The sequence below is a fragment of the Adiantum capillus-veneris genome, chromosome 28, assembly GCF_014529385.1.
Source record: "Adiantum capillus-veneris isolate H3 chromosome 28, ASM1452938v2, whole genome shotgun sequence".
In the NCBI taxonomy this organism is placed as follows: Eukaryota; Viridiplantae; Streptophyta; class Polypodiopsida; order Polypodiales; family Pteridaceae; genus Adiantum; species Adiantum capillus-veneris.
Window position 1 is genome coordinate 131,627,430 of NC_140958.1, and position 11,635 is coordinate 131,639,064.

Genomic DNA, 11,635 nt, shown 5'->3' on the forward strand with positions numbered 1-11,635 from the left:
ATAGACACTCAGTGTCTCAGTAGCAAAATCCACAAATGGCATAAATAGCAACCCTGGCAAAACAGCTCACTCTTGACTGAGTGGCTCTATGGACATATACCTATGCAAAAATACATGTAAACCTATGAACCTACTACCTACAAGCTAAACCAAGCTCAATTTGTATCCACATAATGCATACATAGGATGAAATTGCACAAGACCTTGCCAAAAGCTCTCTGAAATGCACTGTGCAACCTGTGAGCAAAACCACTGTGAAACTGGAACACACTACCTCATCGATCGGTAAACACGTCGATCGGAAACACTATCAAAGAGCCAAGTGTGCTCGAGGGAAAAACCTGCTCCGGAATGGACAGTTGGAACCGAATGTGTCGGTATGTTCCGTCAAAGCCAAAAGATGGAGAATCGTCGTCGATGCCGTCTTTCGCCACACCGGACGGAAGTACACTAGCTGAATAGCCGTTTGATTGGTGTCCAAACCGATGCACCAAGCTATCAATGCTCAAAATTGGTGCTCAGCCAATGGCTAAATCAGTTTCATAAACTGATGTCAATAGTCGGTGCTCGAAGCCGTAGAGGAGGAATGTTGAACAAATCGTCAAAATTGGTGTCAAAATCAATGCCGCCTCTCGTCACCGAGCGATAGTCTCTGATGTCGAGGAGAAATCCGAGGAAATTAGGTAGATGTCGGGTGATTCTCAGACTTACTCACCGAAAACACAGTCGTCAAAAATGCAAATCCCTACTCTCGCTCTCTCTCCACTCGCTCACTCTCTCTCATAGTTCTCTCTCAAGGCGCCCTCATTCTCGTGCTGCTCACGAAGCCCTTCGATTGTTGCCTTGCAAGCCTTCAATTATGCTCTGTAGACCTGTTATCGCAGCCCACGGCTTCAAACTCTCCCCTTATTGAGCACCGTTGCCCAAGATTGACTCGATTTGGCTTCCCCCAAGCTTGATGCCTTTTATCGCTTGGTATTGCTCGCGCTGCCCTGCTTACACACAATGTGTGTCGGGTGTGTGTGTGTCTACTAGATTGCCTTGAGCTTGCTCTTGATTGATCATTTGCAAAGCCCTACCCGAGAGCTCCTAAACTCCAAAGTCTCACAATTCACCTATTGCAGCCCGATTATTCGGCTGAGCCTTGCCTTGCTCAATGCTTCTACTACTTTGCTTGGATCTGCTACGCTCGACTACATGTTTCAAGCCTACAAGCCTTTGCTTTTGCACCTGATTTCGAGCTCAATGCTCTCCCGCGCTCTTGCTACTCAAGACCTACAGATCGTACCTAACTCTCTGCCTTGGTAACTACCGAATCTACTCCTTGTAGATTCCTTCTTTCTTGCTCTGATTCCATGAGAATCCTCAAGATCCCCTCCAAGCCAAGAGGGACTACACACACTGAGTAGCCGAGAACCACCCGATCTCCTCCGAGTGCTCTGATCCATGTCGGGTTTGCTGTCATCGCCAAGCTCAAGCTTGAGCTCCGAGCTCTTGTGTTTGTCGTTGAGAAGCGATTGCGCGCGTGTCGTTGTCGTCGTAGCTCTGATACCACTTGTGAGTGCGCGTGTGCACGAATGCGTGCATGCGTGGTGCAGTGCGGTGCGTGCGGGGAAGGGGAGGACCACAAGAGTGTGTGGGTGGAGCAACTTCTGGAACTAAGTGAGTGAGGTGCTCCTTATTCATATGTATATAATGAATAAGGGCATGTACACATGGTGGGCAGGTGGTCGGACATCGGACGTCCGACCCTCAGCAAATGTGCAAAGCCTTTACCCCAACATACATTTAAAAAAACACATTTGAAGTTCAAACATGTTAACGATAACAATTTGATACACAATTTGAAGTTAAAAAAATTTGATGCACAATTTGAAGTTTCACAAGTTTAGTGCAGAGACAAAAGGGGGCAAAACTGCTCAAAATACAATGTTTATGACAAAAGGGAGCAAAATTGGTCAGATACAATGTCTATGACTTTAAGAGGTCTCTCTCTCATCCTCGCATAACTCAACATAACTCCCTATGTCTATATAGAGATATCCATCTAAGAAAATGTCCGGATTTTCATCCAGGAGGTCCTCCGAATGCATCCTTTTTTTAGAAACAGTTTCGAGTTCGTCTGGTGCCACATCCATGACTTCTTGTTCATTTTCCTCTTTGGTCTCCTCCACGGATGCCAAGGTAGCTGGAAAATTGTAGCCCTCATACACCCGTGCACTGCATGGGGCTACCTTTATAACATACCACCAATTTGGCTACCTCTATAACATACCATCAGTTTGGCTATGACTTTGTAGGATGGAATATGACCTGCAAGAGTGACGTATCCATTGCACCAATTTTGCAAGTTTGTAGATTGTTTGGTGGAAGATGGGGGACAAACAATCCTCAGGGCATTAGCAAAATAAAGTACAAAATAGATTTAGCATTGGGATCAAAATTCACACACGGGTAATACTATGCACATCCTACTATGTTTTATTTCACTTCAAACATATTTTACACATTTTATGCCAGTCCTGTGACTTCAAACCGGTAAGCTTCCCTTCCTTTGCGAGTGTTGTCCGGAGCGAGTGCATTACGCATGTGGGCGTACACTCGGATCGAATGATCCCTTTCAGTTTGCGTTCTTGTTGTCTTGTCAAGATCCATGGTGCTTTAGGCAGCTTTATCGATCTGTCATTGGCTATCTATGGCTAGTATTGCTCCACACGACCAGCATCCCTAAGGTATTCTGACTCCCAGTGTATATTTCTTGCCGATGAGATGGTCCCACAACATATTATCCACATTTTTTAATATGTGCATTGGATCCAACAAGTGATTGATCTTGAGTCTTTGCCAGTATGGCAACTCATACCATAGAGAGAATCTCTTCTCCCTAGGGGTAGACTGTCTTCACACATCTCCTTCTACTCTAACCATGCTCAAGCAGACATCCTTGGTGATTCTCTTTCCAAGAAACCCTCTCGTAACTCTTGATTCTTTGGAAGATGCACTCGATGACCTTCATAGATTTGCTTCTTGAGTGAAGGCGCCCAATGTGCATTAAGCTTGGGCCACATTGAAGCATGCATTGTAACCACTTGTCTAAAGCCCTACACCCATACCCATGACACAAAACCCAGACATAGGAGTTTGAGTCTCACCTGAGCATTTTGTTAGCCCAGGATAGTCATGCATCATCCACATTAGAATGCCTCTGAACAAAGCATTGCGTCAACCTACATGTCGGCTCATATCCGCCACTTGTATGCATGTCCACAAATGTTGTAGCTATTCCAATAGTGGACAAAGAAACACATCCATATTCTTCACTTTACACCACCCCAGCACAATCAAGCTTAAAAATAGGTGTCCCTTCTTAGTCCTCAACCACAGGGGAATGTTGTAGTTGACTATGACAATTGGCCATACATTGTAAGATGTCGACCTCAGACAAATGGATTTACGCCATCCATAGCCAGACCGAGGCGCAGATTTTGAGCTTCCCTAGCAAAATCCGGCCATGTGTCGTCAATATGTTTCCATGCCGCACAATCTGCAAGGATCCATAGCACACCATCAAAAGATCTATTCTCCTCATGCCATGTTGCTAGAGCGGCCATGGGCTTGCATTCGAAGAAATGCTTGATGCAAGGCTGCAAAGGAAAATGTTGTAGCACCTTCTACGGCACTTTTTGTCCGTGGAAATCCGTTCGATATCTCTTGAAATCACATTATGGACACTTTTGCATGCCCACATATTCCCCCTGAAAAGAATGCAGTCATTAGGACAAGCATGAATGGAATTGTAGTCCATTCCTAGGGTTCACAGGATTTTTCTTGCATCCTCTCTGGAATCTAGCATCATATTATCAGGTGGCAATATGTGCTCCTTTAGCAACCTACATAGAGAAAAACAATACATCTCTCTCGTAATTTGGTACATTATACATGCATAGTTTTTTATTGAAGTCAAAAAATGCAAGAGATAACCTTAAAAAAATTGTGACACTAGCGGCACTCCATCCAATTTTTGCATGCATGTTGAGAAGAACCAGGAGCACCTTCACTCTAGACACTTGTGATCCATCATACAAGGGCACGTCGGCCTCACGTTTCATGTCATCATAGAGGAGCCTTTCCGAATCCATTATCATCTCAATCATTTCATTGATCTCGGGCTCAAACATAGCCTAGTTGGGGATGTGCTCTGCATGGTCACCTTTCAAGCTTGAGGATGCTGCATTTTGTGCCCTCACGTATGCAGTTTGAGTGAAACACCTGCGAACACGTCTATTAGGTTGCATGATCATTGCTTGTTAGCCAACATCAGAGTTCAAAGAGTTGTAATTGGCAAAAACTTGATCTATAATAGATGGGCCGAACTCGCCAAACTCGTGAGTGTGCTCCAAAGAAATGTGCCTTTCCGTCGCACATCATGTTTGCATTGATTACAAGGACATAAGATCCTTTCATTGCGAGATGGGCATTTGGATTGGATGACCCCACATCATCGTCACTACTCATAATGACTGTGAATACCTTGAACCCTAACTTAAACATAAATTTAGTCTTTCTTCTCTCTCTCTCTCTCTCTCTCTCTCTCTCTCTCTCTCTCTCTCTCTCTCTCTCTCTCTCTCTCTCTCTCTCTCTCTCTCTCTCTCTCTCTCTCTGGTAGCAATCAAGAAACCATAAATCACATTGTAAACTACCTCGCATTCTCTAGCCATGTCTGATCCCCGCACACCTTGCTCTAGAGGTGAATGGAGATCAGGACCATCAAGTTATAATCTTCTCTTTATTGGTCAATGCCTATTTGTGGGTGCGACAAATGTGCACACCCACATCTACATGACAATCCATGTAGCATGCAACACCCCTTTGCCTCTTGTTCAGCTCTAGCCATGCCCTAGCTAGTGTAAACTAGCATGTGTGCTTGCAAACGACTACATACCTAAACCCATGGGAGCTACATGCAAGCTATTTGCAAGCTTACATGCGCAAACGGATTGTGGACTAAGCATTTCGAAAGTCCGTTTTTGAGATGTAAAAGTGCAACGGACTTCAGAAAAAACTTTCCCACGATCATTTGCGCATGTGAGATACCTAATCATCCCTCTCTCTACCTACCTAAACCCATGGAAGCTACATGCAAGCTATTTGCAAGCGCACATACACGAACGGCTCACGGACAAGCCGTTTTCGAAGTTCGTAGCCTTTTTCGGACGCAAAAATGCTTGCGAATTTCAAAGACGACTTTACTGCGAGTTGTTCACACATGTGAGCTTGCAAATGACTACATACCTAAACCTAACAAGCTACATGCAAGCTATTTGCAAGCTCACATGCACAAACGGCTCAAGGACAAGTTGTTTTCAAAGTTTGCGTTGTTTTAAATAATCTCAAACGCTAAACTTGAACCTACACATACATATACCTTGCAGAGGTTGTCACATACATAACCCTAAACATACATATACATAAATCGCACTCACTTCCAAACATACATACTCTGTTCTCAAGCACTGCACACATTTCACCAGAGCGACTGCATATGCATCCTCGCATTCATCGCATATTTTGAAAGGCTTTACATGGTGGTGGCGGCGAGCTCGAGTAGCTTGATGTGAAGAGATGTTGAGCAAGGAGCACAATAAAGAAGCTCTTCTTTAAAGCACTCTACATCAGTGGGAGCACTCTCACAATGCGTACAACACAAAACAGTGGCTCCACTTGCATCCATAACTCTTCGCAATAGAAGCCGAAGAAAATGTGTGAAGATGAATATGTGTCATAAAATCTAATATCTAGCTAACCCAAATGATTTTCTCATATTAAACTGATCATTTAATGTGGGAGTAAACGAGAACAAGAGTTAGAATAGAGACATGTGCTTCTAGACCTATCTCAGAAAGGGACCAAAAGGAGAGATGGTTGCATCTCAATAGGGGTTCAAAAGGATATGGTCTACCAAAGAGCAATGTGTAATAAGTGCTTCCAGACCTATCTCAACAGGGGACCAAAAGAAGAGATGGTTGCATCTCAATAGGGGTCCAAAAGGAGACGGTCTCCCAAAGAGCAATGTGCAATAAATGCTTCTAGACTTATCTCAGAAGGGGACCCATAGGAGAGATGCTTACATCTCAATACGGGTCCAAAAGGAGGTGGTCTATTAAAGAGCAACGTGCATCTAATGGAGCTTAAAAGACCTTAGAGTTAGCTTCATTAAAGACTTCCAAAGGTTAGTGTTAAAAGTCCTTAGACCTTCGACAAGCTAGGGTAACCTGGCCCAAGCTTGAGGTGCTTGTCATGCTTGGTGACTAAGGTGCTTGTCATGATTGTTGACTAAGGTGCTTGAGGTGCTTGTCATGCTTGGTGACTAAGGTGCTTGAGGTGCTTGTCGTGCTTGCTGACTAAGGTGCTTGAGGTGCTTGTCATGCTTGATGAGGAAGGTGCTTGAGAAGCTTCCCATGCACGGGGAGTAAGGTGATTGAGTCAAAAAGAGACCCTACAAAGAAGGGGGAAGCCCCAAAGTTAGGGGAATCTTTCACTTAACCTCCCACTCACGCACCCCCTTTCTCAAGGGGCACATGGACACATGTCAGGCTCTCCCTATGTTTAGCCACATGGTGTGCTTGAATCCTATTGACTTGGCTAAAGAGGGGAGCAATGAGCTTCTAGTTCAATTCAACAAATATCTAGATATTTTCAAGTTCTCTCTCTCAAAGAGGTAAGGAGGACACTTGTCCTAATGCTACCCATGTTACTTGAAATGCATTATGCATGTGATTGGCTAGGATGAGAGGGGTCCAATGAGCTTCAAGCTTGAGGCAAAAGGAGCGGATGATGTGTGTGTTTATCCCGGAGCGGTCACTGTTCAAAATGTGTATCATTTACACATGTGATATAGGGAGCTCTTGTTGAGTGAGCGCCCTGGGTTGCTTATATGGCTCCATGAGAGTGCGGCATCAAGCCACATACCTAGTACATGGCATATGAGGTGTATGCTTATATAGCACCATGAGATTGTAGCATCAAGCCACATGTCTTAATACATGGCATAGGAGGTGGCACTCTTATGTGAGAGGTAGTGGGCAATGATGTAAGTAGCATGTGGATAAAGTGGAGTGTAGAGGGGTCCTCCATAGGTGAAGGAGGGTTATATGTAATAATCCCTCCCTTAACCCTATATTTATCTTAGATAAGCCTAAGATACATCATGGCTAGATATCAATGGATTCAGTAGTTCATGGTTCAGACAAGAATTTTTAAATAATGCATGGATGGCATCATAATGTGGATACATCATGCCATGGTTCACACTTGGATGTATCATGCAATAGCTTAGAGGGCAGGTTTTGAATCATTCACAAAACATCCATAGTAACGGGTAGATGACCAAAGATGCAAAATCAATAATAGTGAGTGTTCTAAGCAAGCATTCTAAATCTTTGGAGGTCTCACTTGGCTAGTGATTTAAAGGTCTCTAAAGATAGGTAGATGACAATTACCTAAGAGGGGACATCGTATTGTCCAACCAAGTAGTATGAAATGCTTGGTCCATGTATTTTTGGCACTAAATTGCCATAGGTAATTGTTTTTAGTAAAAACCCGAGAGGCCATCAAGATGTGAGAGGAGTTTACAATAGTAAACTCTGAAGGTAACAAGGAGTTTTCAATAAGAGAACTCACTAAAGAGGATAAAGAAGTTTACATAAACTCATGATGTAATAAGCACTTCTCAAAGAGAAAACTTTTAAAGAAAAGAAGGGACAAAGTTCTAAGTTAAACTCAGCAAAGGAGAGTTTTTCACCTTATGGTTTTCTCTCCTTAGGGGTCAAAGTATGTTTACGAGGATGTAAACTTTACTTCAGAGGGAGGCAGTTTCACGTCATCTATAGCATCAGGACCATGGAGCACACGTGGCATGCACAGGTAGGGTGCTTAGTGCATACTGCTCGTGCAAAGCTAGGGGGTGGAGTCCAAATGGTGTTTGAGAAGGCCTAGGACAGCCATAGGGTGTGTAGCCGGCACACCAAAGCCTTGGGTCTTGTCCGACCAAGTGTGAACGGTCAAGGTCTAAGTCTTTATTAAGAGGACTCCTATGGTTGGGTGGTCAGTCTTAAGTAGTGCTACTAAATTTGGAGCTCTCACTCTAGAGCTCTTCATGAGAGGTGTATGCCTCTCGGTTTTTGTATCAATCCCTCTTGCCACCATTTTAACCGTCCATCCTTTTGAACTGTTTTGCTCATAGGTACTTGATTATGGTAGTACTTCTAGTTATGGTTTTTGATTTCTACAATAAAATGGAAAGCCTTGTATATAATTAAGTTTTATGATTTGCATTTTCTTTGATATGATAGCATATTAATTACCTCATTGAAATCATCATAAACAAAGTATGATGCTTATGGGAAATCGGAGAACTTTTTGCTTGATTAAGATATTGAAGATGTCTTGACATATGATTGTTCCCGACATGGGTTGTCAACTTTTGAATTAGCTGGATTGGATTGAGCTTGAATTTTCAACTAATGGTTGTGTGGCTAGATCATTTCATGATTCTACCTCTATGATTGAAGTATGCAACAATTTTCTTCTGTTTTCTAGCTCCTTTGTACTCAGAGTTACTTTGGTATCTAACATCTCTTGGTTTGACTTGCCTAAAGACTTTGTTCATTAGTGTGCTTGACTAATCTCACTCATGGTCGTGTGGTCAAAAACCTAAATGGAAGCTTCAGAGCATATTTTGGTTGACTGGTTAGTTTGAAAATTTGCATATGAAAGCTTTAAAGCTTGAATCTTCATGTCATGATAATGGGTGACTAGTTTTTTGGCCCCTATGACTATGTTTGGAAAAATCTCAGTGAGGATTCTTTGATAGTCTGATGATTCATCACATGCTTACCTTGGTTTAGAGCCCTCCTACTTTACTGGTTTGAAAATAAGGGACATTTGTAGTGAATACGTATTGGGAGTGGTGGAATTGGAGATGATCTCTTGAGACAGCTAATTCCAGTGTTGAAGGATTTCAGCTACTATTGTGGAAAGATTTCAGACAGCAGACTAGACAGAAATCATAGACTAGCTGAATTGTGGATACTCAAATAAGAGTCAGACTTGTAGATTGGAATAAAGTTCAAATTCAGATTCAGATTCAGATTCAGAAGACTATTGGGAAGTAAGTATCACTGAAATATATACCATGATTGAGATTACAGTGAATATGATTACAGAGAAAAAGTATAGCCAATAATATTGCCACTAATGCTCAAATGCAATTATAGCCCAAAGCGCTAATACAAGTGATTGCAATTGCCAACCCAATATCAATGTAATGGGCCCTATTTATATCCTTCGGGTTTACTGTAGTAATTACTCTAGTAATTACTAAGTGATTCGCTGCCCATCTTCTAAGAACACGTTCCCACATGGTGACTATCCAGCCGTCTACATCCTTCCCTTCTTTCTTGAATTTTGGCAAGATTCCAAAATTTCTGAAAAATTCTCCTGTCTGATTCTGATGTGAGACTGAAAAATCCATTGTCTGGTTCTGATGTTGGGATTCATGTAACTATTCAATCTTCTAATGTATTGTCAGAGTCTGACATTGAGAAGATGGTGAAGGATGCAGAGCTCTAGAAAGATCACAGATTGCGAGAGGCAGCTGAAAAGGCCAAGGTGGAGTTGTCACCTCTCCCTGCCTGCTGAGAAGAAAATTCGCCCCTGAATTCTGAGATAGAACTACCCAGTATACTTCCATTGGACCGTCTTCCTTTTGCCTTTGCTCTTTGACCGGGTTGGTGCCTGAGAAGTTCTAGCATCAGCATTCTCCTTCTGAATCAGTCGGTAAATGGCCTCCTGCTCAAGCTGATCCCGCCGATCTGTGGTTATCTCTACCTCATAAGGTGTGAGAGAATGATAGGTTTTGGTGTCAGGATCATAGAGTGTATGCCTGCCCTTGCTCATTCTGGTTCTGGCCAGTTTATGACAGTGCGAAGCAGTATGGATCCATCCTTCTGGAAGAGGCTGATTTGTTTTGACGCGAGCTTCGAAAAGAATCTCAGCCATCTCCCTGTACTGCGGTGCCAGACCCGGCTTTGCTGCAATGTCTTTCTCAGGCAATTTGGAAGATTCAACCGTGAGCTATAGTAACTGATTAGTAATCCTAGTCAATCCTCTGACCTGAATCTTCCACTGGCCCATACACAACTGAATCCTGTGTAGCTCTTCCTTCATTGCCTGGATGTCATTGATTTGAAGAGCATCATTGAGCAATGTCTGCCAAGTCTTCCATTCCACAGTTGATCGCTCATCCCAATCCCGAAGCTCATCAGTTATTTTGAAATATGTGAGTCGATCAACTGGTTCTTGATGTTGAGGATACAGCGCTGGAAAGAATCTTGGCAACTCAGTTTCTCTTGCTGGAACAGCGTACAAGAGAATTGGAGAATCAGGCACAAATTCCAGGAAATTCAGGACTGTCTGGTTTTCTTGTTGCATCATCTTCCTAGTAATTATTACTAGCTGGAATAGAGTTCGGAGAGCAGTTGCCTGTGCTCCCACTGACATTCGCGTTTGAGGTCCTCTGCTAGTGGCTGTCTGGTCCTCCAGGATGGCTTTCACTCTCTGGTCCAAAACTCCTCTGGCAATTTGCAGTTGTACCAGAACATCCTTAAGTTGGACCCTAACGTCCTTCATACAGCGGTAAGTTGGTTTGTTACCCAGCAGAAGTTCTAGTTCTAGAGCTAAATACTGACAATCTGCAGTAGATTGTCTTTGCCAGTGCGGGTTTACCACTTTCTCATCAACATTGAGTATCCATTCCGGAACTCGTTCCAACAGCTGAACTGTACTGGGATTCATAGGTAGTCTACAAGCTTCTTTATCATGGAAAGCAGCAAATTTCCAATGTTCTACCATTTCCCTGGCTCCCACATATAGTCTTTGGAACCTTTCTAAATCATTCTAGAGAGCATCATCCTCCAGATACTGTCTGGTGATGGAGGCCTGCTGATGTCTCATTTGCTTATTCAAGGTAATGAGCTGCAGTGAATGCTGATGATCATTCACTGGTCCTTCATCCTAAACCTTCATTTTCCCTTTAGCCTCTCTGTTGTAATGGGACTGATCCGTGGGCTGATTCTCAGTGTTACTGGGCTGCTGCTCTTCAGTCTGCTGATGACCCGACTGGTGCTCTATTCCCTGTCCTTCCTGCTGTCCCTCAGTCTGATCTGGTTGGTCTGGCTGTGATGATTGGCCGCCTTCATCTGGCCCTGTCCCACCAGTACCAGGTCCTGGGGGTGGAGATGGTGGTGGGGCATCATCATCATCCTTTGTATGCCCAGCCTCTTCATCATCCTCCTCCTGATCAGCTTCATCTTCTTCATCTTCTCCTTCCTCATCCGGGGAAGTCTGTTGCTCAATATAATCCATTATGGCTTGGTTCATCAGAGCATTATTGAACTCACCCATCTTGTCCTGCAAATCACTCTGCAAACTTTCCATTAAGGACTTTAAATTTTCTAAGTCAAAAACAGCATTGCCTACGGGGTTTAAAATTTCAGACAAGCTATTGTAGATGTATCTGTCTGTCAGCGAACGCTTCAGAGCTCTATGGTGCACTAGCAGCTTCCTGAATTCTACC